This window comes from Pollicipes pollicipes, unplaced genomic scaffold (assembly GCF_011947565.3).
Source record: "Pollicipes pollicipes isolate AB1234 unplaced genomic scaffold, Ppol_2.1 Scaffold_7261;HRSCAF=8764_pilon_pilon_pilon, whole genome shotgun sequence".
Classification (NCBI taxonomy): Eukaryota; Metazoa; Arthropoda; class Thecostraca; order Pollicipedomorpha; family Pollicipedidae; genus Pollicipes; species Pollicipes pollicipes.
The window spans coordinates 31,337,908-31,354,663 of NW_023597054.1; the positions used below are offsets into that span (position 1 = coordinate 31,337,908).

At 47.6% G+C, this 16,756-nt stretch overlaps 1 pseudogene; it reads left to right on the forward strand.

Annotated features, from left to right (window-relative positions):
- Window positions 1-16,756, forward strand: part of LOC119111298 (notchless protein homolog 1-like) — a 42,505-nt pseudogene that overhangs the window by 14,765 nt on the left and 10,984 nt on the right.

The following is a 16,756-nucleotide window of genomic DNA, read 5'->3' on the forward strand; positions in this document are numbered from 1 at the left end:
GCCCCAAACACTCGTTATATCAGTTGATCTTATATGCCATAATAGGGTGCATGTGAAACTTAAGTGATAAGTGCGTGGGCTTTGCTTCCCATTCCCATAGCCCTTTACTTAGGCGAACGTTATTTGACGTTCGTACATTTAAAGGCATAGTCGCAACTTGCGATACATACCAAAAACCCTTGAAATGAACGATTTGGATCAGAAATCGCTTGCAATAACATCCAACTGCTTTGTAATGTTGTTGAAAGCAAGATGCTGGCAACTCTTTTTTGTTTAGTTTGTATCCTAGAAGTTTGGTCACAGCTGTGGACATCACTGGTAGACAATAAGCAATAATGTCTTGTTGACGATGAAAAATATTTTATGGGATGTCATCGCCATTTCCCGTAAGCTTAAAAACAACGCGAAGGCAGTTGCCGGAAGCTGCCAGGACTTGTAGGTATACTCTGCCAAAAACCCTTTTCTAACTAATTTGGATGGGAGCTTCCACCCCCATAAACGATCGATTTCGCCAGGCCGAGAGATCGCGACTTGTGACATACGTCTTCGTGCATCTCCATCACATAAAGCCAAGTCCATGACTATGACGGATTGGATGCCGCTCGAATGGTCAACGGTCATTTCTGACGATAAAAGTAAGCTAAATAGACGGCCGTATTGCTTACCATTGTATAAACTTTCCGCCCAAGTTGTATAAATGTAGTTTTATGCAAATCAAATGAAACCTACGTAAGCCATCCAAAAAATGCAGCTGGTGACGACGGGTCAGGCACTCGGCGCTTGGGATAGAAAGATGCTAAGACATTCACTCTTTCAAGCATAGCTTTGGATGAATTTGAGAAAACGGTCTCCACAGTTTAATTCAAACACGCCTATCCAGCAACGTGGGTGGTTAAACCAACATATTATAGGTGGAAGCGTTCCTCTAAGCAAGATTCATGGATGCAGTCATGGGCAAGGACAGTGTTGTCATTACCATGCCTTTCCGGATCGTAGATATATCGTCAGACAGCCTGACCACGGGTCCAGCACCGTTTTGCTGCGCACTACAGTATATGCCACACCCGCCACATCGGCCGCAGCGCTCATGTTAACACAACGACGTGAACACGGTGGAGGATGGCCACGTCCTTGTCGCTTTGGCTGCTTTTAACTTAAACGCTACAACGACGGATGACAAGAACGGGACACGTGTCATCAGGCTTTATGACACACTCAGATGCCGAGGCGACGTGGTGTCGCTGGCCTCTCACCCTGGCGGGAAGGACGGGCACCGCGGGCGAGCAGAAGCCCCGTATCTGTGGTTTCCTAGACGCGCAACTTAACCACTACAATGCCGTTGCCACACAATGACGGTGCAATCCAGCAAAACTATTTGCAGGTCCCAAGCTGTTTGCCTGTGTCAATTTTTTACCCTCCGGCAACTGTAAATGATAAAACACTATTTAGGATCCGCCATTCAAAGAATTTCTACCACGTCTCCACATGCTGGGCGCAAGGAGATGCTAGACACGTATAACCCGCCATCGTAACTCAAGTGCCAAGTCATAAACGTGACCGAGTGCCCAATATCGCATTTCCACAAAGATAAGGCCGGGCGTGCACCCTGCGCATCCGTGAGGGCTACGCCGTTCCCTTCACACCGCCTCGGTGGGCACCATTCCACAGCCCCGACACCTTATTTATGTCTGCTGCACAGCGTCACGTGTCGCTCGCTCCACCATACCTCGCCACGTACGCACACACATTACCTGGGTGGTCTACGGACCGCCAGCCCTCATAAATAATGGCGTCTGGGCAGCATTTTCATGCGCCATAGATCACGCCGATAAAGGCGATCGCGAGGAGCTGAAAGGATCAGTTCTGGATTATCACTGGTCCATTGAGCCTGACGGCGGGAGCCCTCCGAGTGGAGGGTGCCCCGGCCTGTTAGAGCCTCTAATGGGTGCGGCGGTGACCGCGGGATCTGGGTCTGGGCCGGGGAGCCCGAGCCCTGGTCTTGCCGGGGCGGTCGAGGCTGGCGCTGGAGACGGCGAGATCTGGGCCCGCTGCATGAGGAGCCATGCTAAATTCTGGCGAGATATGATGAGAATGGGTGACTTTATCTAGCTTATTGCACACCAGAGCCGATGGAGACAAGTATGACCCAACTTGCCGTGCATGAGCAACAGTGTCATGCCGCGTGCCTTGCCAATGTCAGCCATCACAGGCCTTATTTGTGTTTTAAAAACAACCGACACAAAAGCGAAGTAATGTTCCGAACAGGAAATTTGCGTGAGAATTTGTCGGCTTGATTCTCTTTGTCCTCCCCAAGATGCACATTGTCAACTGCGACGCCAAAACTGGCAGAGCACTGCCCTTGGTGCTTCATCCCCAGACTTGTCCCAGATCCTCCTTCTCAACATATCGTAATATCCTTAAATTACGCTGTTCATCCCTCCACTTCCTCTTCATCTAATTTATAACCTAATTCACCATGCATAACGACCGACACAGGAATAGCTACGCATGCATTTGTACAGTGCATGTGGCTGGAAGTAAATGAAGATGCAACACCAAATGGACATAGCGGGTTGATATTTCAACCACCTTGCACCACCGGTGCACCGGCCAACTAGGTGACGCATCGGCTTGCTTCTTCTGAAGCCGAATTCCTTAAGCGAGAGTCATGAAGAATTTGTAAACGAGGTGTCTGGTCACTGTACACATGATTTCCTAGTCACCGAACGGCACCGGCACCTCCATTACCACCTGCCGCCAGGGGCCATCTGGTGTAAACGGCTCCGGCAGGTGTATGCGCCGCTTGGCTGGGGTCAGTAGGGGCTGTCGGTGCCCCTCCAGAGGAGTCGGTCGTCCTGCGGCCGGTGTCCCGACCGGGGCGTCGGGCGGGGCTGGTGTCATGACCGTGGCGTGGGCCGGGCCGTAGTCCTGACCGTGGCGTGGGCCGGGCCGTAGTTCTGACCGTGGCGCGGGGCCGGGCCGTGGTCCTGACCGTGGCGTGGGCCGGGCCGGTGTCCCGACCGTGGCGTGGGCCGGGTCGGTGTCCCGACCGTGGCGTTGGGCCGGGCCGTAGTCCTGACCGTGGCCGGGTTGAGCCGGTGTCCCGACCGTGGTGCAGAGGCAGGCCGGTGATCCCGGCCCAGCGCGACGACAGACGGATGTTGGGCTCATCGGCTGCGGTCTGCAGGGGCCGTCAGTGCCCCTCCAGAGGCGTTGGTCGTCTGCGCCCGGTGTCCCGGCCGGGGCGCGGGGCAGCGGCGGTGTCCCGACCGTGGCGCAGGGCCGAGCCGGCGTTCCGACTGGAAACGCAATTTTTCAGCCCGCTAACTCACCAATTTCTGAACTGCAAGAACCCGCGGGCTTTTGGCTGGGTTATGGGCCAGGCGTGGCGGGCTTTTGCGGGTCATAAATTTACACAGGCCAAATAATGCTTTCTTTGCTATTCCTTAAATGGGGTGTTTCATACTTGGAGATATTAAAGCAAGTATCAGATATGATGAAACAAGCTCGCATATAGCTATTGGCATGTTTTTAGGTAGAAAAGACTGCTCTAGATGGTACAATTTTAATAGAAAGCACTATTTTAACCTCTTGGAAGCCCATGGAGATGTATTATGCGGTTCCTGTGGTCTATAAATTCGAAATAAGCACCAGAAAACTACCTCATACAGCAAGCCCTAGAGTTATAAACCAGGTTGGTTTTGACCTTGGTCTGACCTTTACACCCAACCCTAGATCAATGGAATTCGTTCATTCAATTGTTGTGTTGCCTAGTAAAGTATTTCATAAATGTATAGCATCGTCTAACACCTCGCATCAGATTTAATTATTGCAAGAGATTATTGCATCAGATTGAAAGATTCCCTAAAAATAGACTTCGCTGAGTCCGTGGGCTGAATTTGATCTACTGCAGGTCAGCAACCTCAAGGTACATCTAAACTTTGACACCAGCCAATAGTTTTTGAACTGTCTACGGCTAAGCAAAATTTGGCGCGGCGCAGCCGCGCCAAATTTCCGCAAAAGCCTTCGGGGACGGGTTAAACTGGCTTCTACACGAGCGCGTGTTACGCAAATACCTCACAGAAAAATTAAAGAATAAGAACCCAAATTGTCAAAGCTGTAGCCTCATTTCATAAAGCAGCGGTTAGGTTGGGTCCTCAAGGACCTTGGCTGTTATTGTGGGGGTGTGGTGCACTCAACCGTTCTTGGTTTACACAAAAACCATACTCATATAAACTCCTAAAAACTCATAAATCACAACTAATACCCGCGATAGATTGAATGTATGGGAAACTGAGCCTTCCTTTACTCTAGCGTCATTCACTTGCCAATACAGCCAACAGTTACCAATTACGCTACAGTTGCGCAACAGCTGATGAAGCTTTAAAAAGTGTTGGCATAGAGTTTGTTTATGTTTATCTCAAGAAGATGCAATTTGCGATCACCACTTCGTGGCACTTACAAAATACGGCTTTCCCCTATTGCAGTTGTTACTATTTCTCAACATACAGCTTTTGTTCTGTCTGATTGCGTCATAATTATTCGCATCTAAATAATAAGACAGTACTAATATCCTCATTCTTCATAAACACCGGAAGAATACAAAGATAGATGCATTGATATTTTTGCCACAGCCTTTATCAAAACGAAATTCAGTAGTAAACTCAAACTTGTCTGTCGAAGTTAAATGCAACCGCGGGGAGAATTCTTCACATGAGTAAGATTAGAAATAGCCTTATTCCTCTTAGAAAAACCAAGAGAATACAGATATTAATGTGTTGATATTTCGGCAACATGCCCTTATCGAAACAAATGGCAAAAGTGAATTTAAAATGGCCTGTCGATGATCCCACTCAATTTCTCATGTTTCTTTCAACATCGAGCCTTATTTTTTACAGGACACCAATATTTGGGGGATTAAACAAGAAGCAATTGCAAGCGATACAGTGCTATGTCTAACTAAAGATTAGAAAGCGCGAAAAATATATGCACATGCAAACAAACTAAAGTGGACAGGTATCACGCATCACGCTTCATTCAAACATGCAAGCGAGTTGAAGTAAACGGGCATCAAACATCACGCATCAATTATACATGCAGCCGATTTCAATTAAACAGGCATCTGCATCACGCGTCAGGCATCTCTTACACAAACAAAGGATTATAAGCTAGCACACATCACACACCAAGGCACATATCATTTTCGCATAATTGGCCATGATGAGCCCTGTGCGTTAAGATTTGTTCGTTAAGTTTTTATATGAATAGATTCACTTTTTTCTATCTGGGTGGTCCTGTGCTCTGTGGATGACTTTGAGCTGTAAAAGGGCATACGGTCCATACCTACCTGGGTGTCAGTCTGAGTGTGTTCTGTCAACAAAAAACGATCGCCGAAGGGAGTATTTCCTGTTTCGTCTTTGGCGTCTCGCAGGCGTTCATTATATCTCAAACGAGTGGGGCGCTGGACTCCCAACGTGCAATACGCTATGCGCATTTAGGATGGAGTATACAAAGGGCGGAAAGCGAGTCCCTTATTTGGATACACTAGTGACGGTGGAAAGGAGGAACAACCGCACAACGTTAGAAACGGAGCTCTTAATTAAAGGGAATGCTCCACATTTGAAGATATTGAGATAAGCATCAGATATGACGGGAACGGCTTACTTGCAACTATTAGTAAACTTTCAAGCTTCAAAAACCACGCTAAGTAGCAAAATTTCCAAGTTTGTAAAAATGCACCCCATTACGTCATTATTTGATCGCGTCATGGAATGGTTGTGTGGCGACAGCAATACCTGGCAGCATCCGGCAGCCAGACCTAAAGAATACCTCGAAACGCACGAAAGCTGACGCCAACAAGCCATTCCAGTCGTGGCCGCTGTGTTGGGCGGTGGATTAATGAATGGCTTGTGTGTGGATTTTTTGTCTTGGTACTGGTCGTAAGAGAAGCTTTGGTGGGCTGGTTGACTTACGCGACGTAGTGATCGTCAGCTTTTAGGGCAGATAAATACTGTGAATGTGCGATATGCTGTGAAGACTGTGATGAATTTCCTACCGAAACCTGCCAAGGACTGTTGAGGATGTGAATACTGTATTGTTGCCTTATCCGTGTCTGCAGTGCTGTAGTCCTGGCATTGATGTCATGTGATGAGCACAGTGTTACTTGCCTTATTATTTGTAACTGGAAATGTCTTTGCATGCAAAAATGAATACTTCGGTAACATTGCTATGAATTGATTGCCAAAACATCGCTTTTTCTATGGTGAAGATGGTAAGGTTGAGTACCTTTTTTATTAGGATTATTTATGCAATTCCGAGTGAACCCTGATTTAACCATTGTGGTGCAACAGCATTCTCACTGCTGATAGTTCTTTGGCGTTGTTAAATCAGTTGTTACCAGTTATTCATATATTACAAGCTGTTAGCTCATAGGCTTGGCATACAGAAGTCAACCAATGTGGCACATTATGTGATGACACGGGTCAAAAGTGTCATGGTGGCACTACCTCAGTGCTTTACTGTGGCATGGCATAATGAGCAGTGGTATGGTTTTCGTATTGCAATCCCTGCTGCTTTCATAATTAATTCCATCCTGAAAAGATGGCTCAAGCATGCATCCTTGTATTAACTCCGTAGCTGACGTATGACTGACCAAAAACACATGATTCTGTAGCGTCTATGTATCGTTGCAATGAAAATCCTTCACATTCCCCTGTATTGTCATACCGTCCCGGGCTACCATATGAAATGAACCCCTGTTGATATTGGAATAATAACCAACTTCCCCATCGACCGTTGCCACACGTGTTATTGTTCGCATCGAACCAGACAATACGCGAGCTGATCCATCTCCATAAACGCCATATTTGGCGACCAGGTATTTTTCGAACTCGCCGGAGAGTTTACAGTACCCCAGAACCTTGTACCTAATCTATACGGCAAGGTATCAGCGCGTCGAGGTGAGCCAAGATGGCGACCGCCATATCGCCTCCCGCGTTACCGCCGTTTGATTCCAACGAACAGCCCTTGGGTCCGCGATGGACCAAATGGTTATCCCGCTTTGATAACTACCTGATCGCAGCAAATATCCCTGATTCTAACCGAAATAGGGCTCTGCTGCTGCATTATGTAGAAGCCGTGCACGACATATTTGACGCGCCACCGACGACATCCGACGAAAACGGGACCTATTGACGCCACACCTCAGCCCGAAGAGAAACCTCCAGTTTGAAGTGTATACGTTCCAATCTGCGCACCCGGAGAATGAAGAGACTTTGGATCAGCTCGCAACCCGTCTGCAAGTGCTCGCGAAGTAGTGTGAGTTCGCGGATGTCGATCGCGAAATTCAGACCCGCGTTATTCAAGCTTGTAAATCGACCAGGCTCAGACGTCGCGCACTGCGCGACACAATGACCTTCGCCGATCTGCTGACCATCGGAAGAACGCTGGAAATTTCGGAAGCACGAGCTGCAAATATCGAGCGCGGTGCCGATATAGCAATCAACCATGTCCAAACATACCGTCCGCCGCATCATCAAGCGCCTACCAACCGACACAAATCCACGTCGACGCCGCAGCCGTCGGCCACATGTGGGCTGTGCGGAGGGGCCTACCCGCACGACGGTGGTCCCACCAAGTGTCCGGCACACGGGAAGACGTGCTTCCAGTGTGGCAAAGCGAACCACTTCAGCCACATGTGCCGCCCAGGAGCCGCCAGATCGCACATGCCACAGACCAACCAAACCCCGAAGTACAATCACAATCCTATGAAGAAGTATTCAGTACGTCAGGTCACTGAACAGACGGAGTTATCTAGTAATGATGAGTACATTTACGCTCTGGCTCCGCGTCAAGCACAGCCTCGCACAACCGTGCAAGTCGCAGGCGCATCAGTCCGTATCATTATCGACACAGGGGCCAGTAAAAACTCGATCGACAGCATCACTTTCCAACAATTGCGCCCACCACCGCAGCTCGCTCCCACCAAGACAACGTTGTTCGCCTACGGAGCCACCGACCATCTGCCGATAACAGGGGTATTCACGGCCCCAGTAACGCATGGACACCGCACCGTCACGGCCATTTTCTTCGTCGTGGAAGGAGCGCACGGATCGCTCCTCAGCTTCCAAACAGCGAAGGACCTCAACCTGCTGGAATTCATTCAAGAGGTGACAAGCAACCCTCCAGGCAGAACGCTGATCGAAGACCTGCTGGAAACCCACCCCATCACCGAAGTAATCGAAAAACTCAAAGATCATCAAGTGGAACTCCATGTTGACCCAGCGGTAAAACCCGCCGCTCAACCGCACAGGCGCACGCCGTTTCACACGCGGAAGGCTCTGGAGAACGAACTCCACTCGTTCCAGGAACAGGACATCATCGAACCTGTCACCGGACCGACGCCGTGGGCATCCCCAGTCGTGTGCGTCCCCAAACCCAAGACTCGACAGCTATCCGCGTGTGTGTGGATATGCGCCGTGTGAATACCGCTATCCAAAGAGGGAGACAACTCACTCCGACAGTAGATGACATCATCCACGACCTAAACGAAGCAGAGGTATTCAGCAAGATCGACCTACGTTCAGGATATCATCAGCTGGTACTCCACCCGAGCAGCAGACCGATCGCGACCTTCTCAACTCACAAGGGTCTGTTCCGCTGCAAGCGTCTCAGCTTTGGCGTGTGCTCAGCCAGCGGAATCTTCCAGAACGTTATCCAGCACACGCTCAGTGACATCGAAGGAGTCCGCTACTTCTCTGACGGTATCGTCGCCTTCGGTTTAAGCCAATCCGGACACGACGAAGCCCTGACCAAGGTCATCCAAAGGCTGCATGAAAAAGTGCTATCAACGGTGAGAAGTGCGCCTTCAACCAGAACAAGCTGACCTTCTTCGGCTATACCTTCTCCTCGGAGGGATTGTCAGCAGATCTCAATAATGTATCGGCGATCGTGAACACCAAGGCACCAGAGAACCCATCAGAAGTACGAAGCTTCCTCGGCGTGACGAACTACCTGTCACGGTTCATACCGAACTACGCCGACCTCACGAGCCCGCTGCGAGACCTCACCAAGAAAGACACTCCTTGGAAGTGGACCAGCCATCACGAGACCTCCTTTCAGCGACTTAAAGAAGCTCTGAGTAGCTCTGGAACGATGTCCTACTTCGATCAGAAGAACGATACGTGCCTCATCGTAGGCGCCAGTCCGCACGGACTCCGTGCCATCCCGTACCAGACCACACCTGAAAATCCTGGGGACATCAAGGTCATCGCATACGGAAGTCGTGCTCTGACCAGCGTGGAAAGCCGGTATTCGCAAACCGAGCGAGAAGCCCTCGCTATCTTCTGGGGATGCGAGCACTTCCACCTGTACATGCACGGTCAGAAGGTGGAAGCTGTAACGGACCACAAGCCGGTGCAACTCATCTGGAGCAACCCCGCGTCGAAGCCTCCAGCGAGGGTCGAGCGCCAGGGTCTACGCCTGCAACCGTACGATCCCGAAATCGTCTACCGACCTGGGAAGGACAACCCAGCCGACTACATGTCACGCCATCCACTAACCAGCGATTCAAGTGACGGAATCACCCTGCCCCATCAGACGAAAGCCTTCATCAACTTTGTCATGAATTCTGCTGTATAAATAGGCATGACTCTCGAGGAAATCCAGACCTACACCACAAGAGATGGAACTCCCCAGAAGGTCCTCGAGCTGGTGAAGTCTAACCAGTGGCACACCGTCACTCACCGATCTCAAGAAACCGGTCAAGACGACGTCGACTACGACGCCCTGAAATGCTTCTCAGCCATCCATGGAGATTTGACTGTTTCGGAAGACAACACCGTCATCCTTCGTGGAAATCGGCTGGTCATCCCCGCTGCGCTGCAAAGCAAGACAATCGCCCTGGCCCATCAAGGACACCAAGGCATCGAAGACAAATAAACTCCTGAGAGAGAAATCGTGGTTCCCACGCATCGATACGCAAGTGGAAGCGACCATCACGACCTGCACTGCATGCCAAGTCACCGAACCAGTTCGACAGAAGGAACCTCTTCAGATGTCGCCGCTCCCAACTGGACTATGGAAGGAGCTGTCTGCTGACTTCTGTGGACCCTTCCCATTGGGCGAATATCTCCTTGTAATCGACGACCACTCGAGATTCCCGGTTGTCCGTACGACAATCTGCTCGTACCATCATCTCCATCCCGGACGACATCTTCTCGATGTTCGGGATTCCCGATGTCATAAGAACAGACAACGGACCTCCGTTCAATGGACATGAGTTCGCTCAGTTCGCGGACTACATCGGTTTCAAGCACCGCAAGATCACCCTGCTGTAGCCAAGAGCTAACGGAGAAGCAGAACATTTCATGAGAACGCTATCAAAGCTGTGAAAGCTGCTGTCGTCGAGCAACGCCCGATCAAACAGGAAATGAACAAGTTTCTACGAAACTTCCGATTAACACCGCACACCACTACTCAGAAGAGCCCGGCTGAACTACTGTACGGTCGCACAGTGAAGACCATGCTGCCGTCTCCGATGATGACCCATCCGGATGATGGAAAACTCCGCGAGACAGACACAGCCACGAAGAAAGAAGATGAAAGAACAAGCTGACCGTGGGGCCAAGACAACGAATCTTCAGAACGGGGACTAAGTTCTGATCCCTGAATTCAAGAAGGGAAAGCTGACACCTCGGTTCTGCCCGGCGCCAGTGTGTTCCCCGACCATGCGTCACCGCACGCGGCGCCAGCCCGTGTGGATGAAGGACTATGTGTAAGCAATCATCTGAAGAAGGGAGGGATGTAGTGTCTATGTATCGTTGCAATGAAAATCATTCACATTCCCCTGTATTGTCATACCCTCCCGGGCTACCATGTAAAATGAACCCCTGTTGACCTTGGAATAATAAACAACTTCACTACCGATCGTTACCACGCGTTTTATTGTTCGCACTGAACCGTACAATACGCGAGCTCATCCAGCTCCATAAACACCACAGATGCATTGTACAAATCACTTTCAGCAAAGCACACAACCAATAAGTGACATCACTTACTCAGCCTGTTTTGGAAATCCACAAAAAATGGGAGACAAAGATGCAAACGCGTCTTCTGCCTCCACAGACATGCCACATACTGCAGCCATCAGGTTGCTGTCACAAAACATGTTGTCCATACAAGTAATAGCACAAGTATAACAAGAAAATAGTACATGTGAGATAACGCTGCAAACCTGCTGATCTTGCACGACTCTGGAGACATGACAAGTGCTTGTAGTTATGGTTAGATCGGCGAAATGCGAGGAAGTGGTGGAGCCGCTGATGCACACGAGGCTTATGATAAAAATATTATTAAGGCTACCCAGGAAATCAACAGCAATACTTCTTCACCTTTCTCAGCACCCAGCATCTCACAAGTTGCAGTGACTATGACATTGATGACTCACAAGCGATGCTTGCCAGCATACAAAATTCAGAAGTCTTAGGGGAAAGACAATTCTGCAAAGCTGTATCATGTGAGCTTACACCAAGCATGTGCACTAATGAGGTGCGTAGACCAGCACCTACCTGCCAAAATGAATTGCTAATAGAATGGAATGCAATGTATTAATTACATGCTGTAATTCTTCGATAGGTTCAGAATGTTGGCACGATCGTAATGAAGTGGAAATTGCCTTTGCACACCCCTGGCACACAGGTGCTAGTGATTTTTTCCGGTTTACCGAGCATCACCACAGTGTCCTGTTCAACACGAACGTAAAGATAGAGGCAGGTATCGATATATCACACGTTATTGGGAGTCAGTAGACTTAAAGAATACCAAACAATGCTCTCTCTCTCGGAGAAGTACAAACCTCGGCACGCACACTCCCCATCACATCAAGATCAATGCAAGCCGCTGGTACGCCAATACCAGTGATCATACCTATTTTCAAGACCTGATTCACACTTGTAAATAAGTGTGCTCCCACACTTGCACAGCTCACGGGACTATCAAATGGTAGATTTTCTCACAATTTCCGCACAGGTTTCCAGTCATAACACCGTATTTCACCGTGAGCTCCCCCAAACAACGTCCCAGCGTGAGTTCACGGCAATCCAGCTCAAGAGGTTGTACTTGAAGGACACAATTTTTGTTCAAGATTTAAATTTGTCATGTAATATGCGCTAAATGTGCAATATATATATATATATATATATATATATATATATTATATATAAGATTGCTATAATGTTTCCATAACTTTATAACACCCATCTATCCCATAAACCTGTGCAAGATTTTTTGCTCCGGTGCACACGGCGCCAACCGGGCTGTCCGTAAGAAATACGTGAGAAGAAAAAACGCGGCAGCAGAAAAAAAAAATTGGAAGAAAATGAAAGAAAAAAGAAACAAAGAAAAAGAACAAGAGAAAAGGAAGAAAACATTCGGGAGAGCGCCATTCCTTTTTCGGTGCCGCATTTTCTTGCAGACAGTGAAGCTCTTTTTTTACAACTTTGACCCATGGCCTAGATATAAGGAAAAACGCCCGTTGACGAGGAGTGCCGCACAACCCGAAAGTGCTCACGCTTACGTTCGCGGCACACATTTAGCAGCAAAATCTTACCAATCAAAACCAACAAAACCAACAAAATCAGTCAATCACCTTCCGCGGATTGCATCATATGTGCCGCATCATCGCTTTTGCGCGAATGTATCAGCGGCCATGCTGCTTTTGACCATAAGCGGAAAACAGCCTGCAAGATCACGGCGATCTTATGACATTTCTATGACATCATCATTACATAGGTGGCTTTGAAATAGTTCCTTAATAAACCTCATGCCACTTTTGCGGGCACGTGACTCAGGAATCAGGGGGCTTTGGATCTTAAAAAGGGCATGGCCGTGAACTGCATCAGAAGGTTCTCAAGATGGCTATTTCAGTTCAAAACCCCATATAAAGGTGGAATATTCCCTTAAAGCCCACCAACTCTGGTATGCTTCTGCGCTGCGAATCTGCGCATCCAACTTCTACTAAGCACAACATAATTCGTATCATGTTTCATAGGGCTCCAAACAACTCATCAAGTAGTGAAAAGAAAAGAAAGAGCATAAACGAACTATGGACTTGGCTGTTGGGCGATGGATATTCTCCATGACTTTCAGGTAGAAGGTTGGAAGAAGTAAAAAATCTAGAGCGCCTGGGGGATGGGTGGTAGCAGGCGGGAACACGCCCTATCGGACAACGGATTTTTGACGCTACCGTACATGGATGAGCATATGTTTTGTAAAATCAAAATCATTGGAAAGTCAAGGCTGCGCATACGAATAGCTTGGAAGAACGGCAATAAGCTAAAAAAACGTCTCTAGTGAAATATTCTATCTCGAAGCCTAATTGCTTTGGTGGCAGTAGATGTCATTTATGCAAGACTGGTTTTCAAGGGGCTTGCACGCAAAAAAAACGTGGCTTACGAAGTTAGGGGAAACTGTGTGAAAAAACGTGGGATGGACATTGTCTATGTCGGGGAGTTTATGCGCCCCACTCGTTTGAGATGCAATAAACATCTGCGAGACGCTAAAAAAAGAAATACCCTTTTCGGTGATCGATTTTGGCAAAATACGCTCACGCTAAAATCCAAGGAGGTATGAACCTTATGCCCCTTTTAGAGCTCAGAGTCATCTACAGAGCACAGAACCATCCAGATAGAAGAATAAGTGAACCTATTCTAATAAAAAGTCGTCAACCAAACCTTAATGTGCAGACATCACCACAGCTGATAATGCAAACGGATATAAAACGTGAAACTTGATGTGTGATGTGTGCTGACTTAAAATCCTTTACATGTGTAAGTGATGCCTGACGCGCGATGCACCATGCCTGTTTAATTGAAATCGCCTGCATGTACAACTGATGTGTGATGTGTGATGCCTGTTTACTTCAATTCGCGTGTATGTTTGAATGAAGCGTGATGCGTGATACCTGTTTCTTTTAATTTGTTTTCATGTACACATGTTTTCGCGTAATCTTATTCTCAGTTAGATAAGCACTGTATCGTTGTAATGGCTGACAATTGCTTCTTGTTTAATCCCCCGAATGTTGGTGCCCTGTAAAAACTAAGGCTCGCTGTTTAAAAAAAAATCCGAAAAATCAGGAAGAATCATCGGCAGGCAAATTTTATTCATTTCTCTATTCGTTGCGGCAAAAGCATGTCGAGGAAATGTCAAGGTATCTTTATCTCCATTCTCCTGGTTTTTCTCCAAGGAATAAGGCTATTACCACTGTCTTCCTTACCGATCCTACCTGATTTTTTCTTTCTTTTAACAAAGAGGCAGAGTTTTAATAAATCACCAAATGTCTAGGGATGAAACCAGGAGCAAGTGCCAGCCATTACTACGATACGGTGTATATCCAACCAAGAATTAAAGTGCCCGAAAATGGGTGTACATGCAAACAAATTAAAGCAACAGGCAACGCGCATAACGCATTATACAACAGCATTCATACATGCAAACGATTTTAATTGAACTTGCTTCGCGCATCACGCGTCAGGCATTACTCATGCATGTAAACGACTTTAAGCAAACATGCATACACATCAAGGCACTAATCACATTTGCATAATCGGCCATGATGAGCCCTGTACGTTGTGGTCGGGTCGCCAGCTTCTTATGATAATAAATACATGTATTCCAAAGATCAGGACCATCTAGACACGAAAATAAGTGAATCGATCTTATAAGAAGTCGGCGACCAGACCTTACGTCCAGGGCTCATCATGACGGATCATGCGGATGCGACCATGCCTCGATGTGTGATGCGGGGCAGCTTGAATTCGTTGACATGCATGAGCGATGCCTGAGGTGTGATATGCGATGCCTGTTTAATTGGAGTCGTTTGCATATATGAATGATGCATAATGCATGATGCCTGTTTTGTTGACTTCGTTTTCATGTACACATTTTTGCGTGTTTTGGTTCTTAGTTGGGTATAAACAGCATCGTAGTAACAATAGCTGGCAATCGCTTCTTATTTAATCACCTAAATGTTGCTGGTCTGTTAGAACTGTGGCCTGCGGTTTCAAAACAAAAGAAAATTGAATAAAAATGAGTAGGATCGGCAGGTAATCGTAAATTTTCTGACGACATTCGTTTCGAGAAAGGCATGTAGCCAAAATGCCAATGCATTTATCTCCCCATTTTCCTAGTCGTTTTACGGATAAGGTTATTATCACCGTCTTATTTAGGTGCATAATCTTCCTTGCAAATGCATTTGATCCTTGCGAAATATGTGTATGCATGCAGTTCTGTGCGTAAAAAATAATTTCAACATATGACGCCAATGAGACATTCGATAAAGTTCTATAGCTGCGGCCTACAGGTTATGTGAACTATAGACAGGGTTCCTGGAAAATGTGTTTACAAATTTTTATTATCATTGAAGTTCTTTGGTAGCAGCGGCAATATGTCTGTTTTAATGATATCGCTAAATGTCAGTGATGTCACTGGAGGGGCGAATATTTGTTGACAAAATATGATCGCTATCCTTGTCTTTATGCCGCATTCCACAAGCGGCGCGGCGACGGTTACTCGCTGGAACGTAGATGTTGGTAAGAAAGAAATGTGGATCATTTCACAGCTACCATGTGCTTTTTATGTAATGTTGCTGTATGACGTATTCACTTAAGGACAGCAATCACCGTGTAGGAGGCTGGTTCTGGTTCTTCGATAGAGATATGACATTGTGCAATTGTGACGCAGTAGTAGGCGGATTGAGCTGATGTACGTTGTACTGAACTGACACTTTGTGACCTGAAATATTCATCACTTTGTACTTAGTGCAACGTTATTATTTGATGCATGCAATTTAGAATAAATGGCGTGTGGTCTATTGGAGTGAGTTAGAACGGTGAATGATATCTGTGAAAAATTTTGTGAAAGGTAAATTTAATTTCCAACCTTTTTCTTCTCACCTGTAGTTGAAACTGCTATTACATTGTTAAAGATCTACTTTGGTGCATTATATATTCCATTGTACAGATATTTTGATTGCCACTCTCTGAGCAGCAGCGCCGGTGTTAGACAAACGATGCTACATTTTAGCCACTTACATGCCATTTTATGCACACTTTATGTAAAGGTCTTAAATGAAAGTGAAATTATAAAATGCAAGTTGCAATAACTTTATATTTTCAGGTTAGACTTACCAGCACCGTAACATGACGCGTTTTTTGTGGGCCGGATCACTAGCTAGGCGGGCCGGCTGGGCTGCGGGCAGATATTTTGGGGAAAGTAGCGTCTCTTGTCCCGACCCTGGTGCGTGGCCGGGCCGGTGTCCCGCCCGCGGCGCGGGGCCGGGCCAGTGTCCCGACCTGACGCAGGGTCGTGTCAGTTAGCCCGGCCAGCACGGCCACAAACGGGCTGGCAGTATAGAGCTACCGCCAGGCGGGGCGACGCGTCTCGCGATGGTGAGGCAGCGCGGCGAAAAGCGGACTGAGCTCACTACAGCATGGAGCAGGTGACGGACTGAGTTCATTACGGTATGGAACAGGTGACGGAATGAGCTCACTACAGTATGGAACAGGTGACGGACTGAGCTCACCACAGCATGGAGCAGGTGACGGACTGAGCTCACTACGGTATGGAGCAGGTGACGGACTGAGCTCACTACGGCATGAGCAGGTGACGGACTGAGCTCACTACGGTATGGAGCAGGCGACGGACTGAGCTCACTACGGCATGGAGCAGGTGACGCAGCAGATCATGCTTTGGCTCCCAA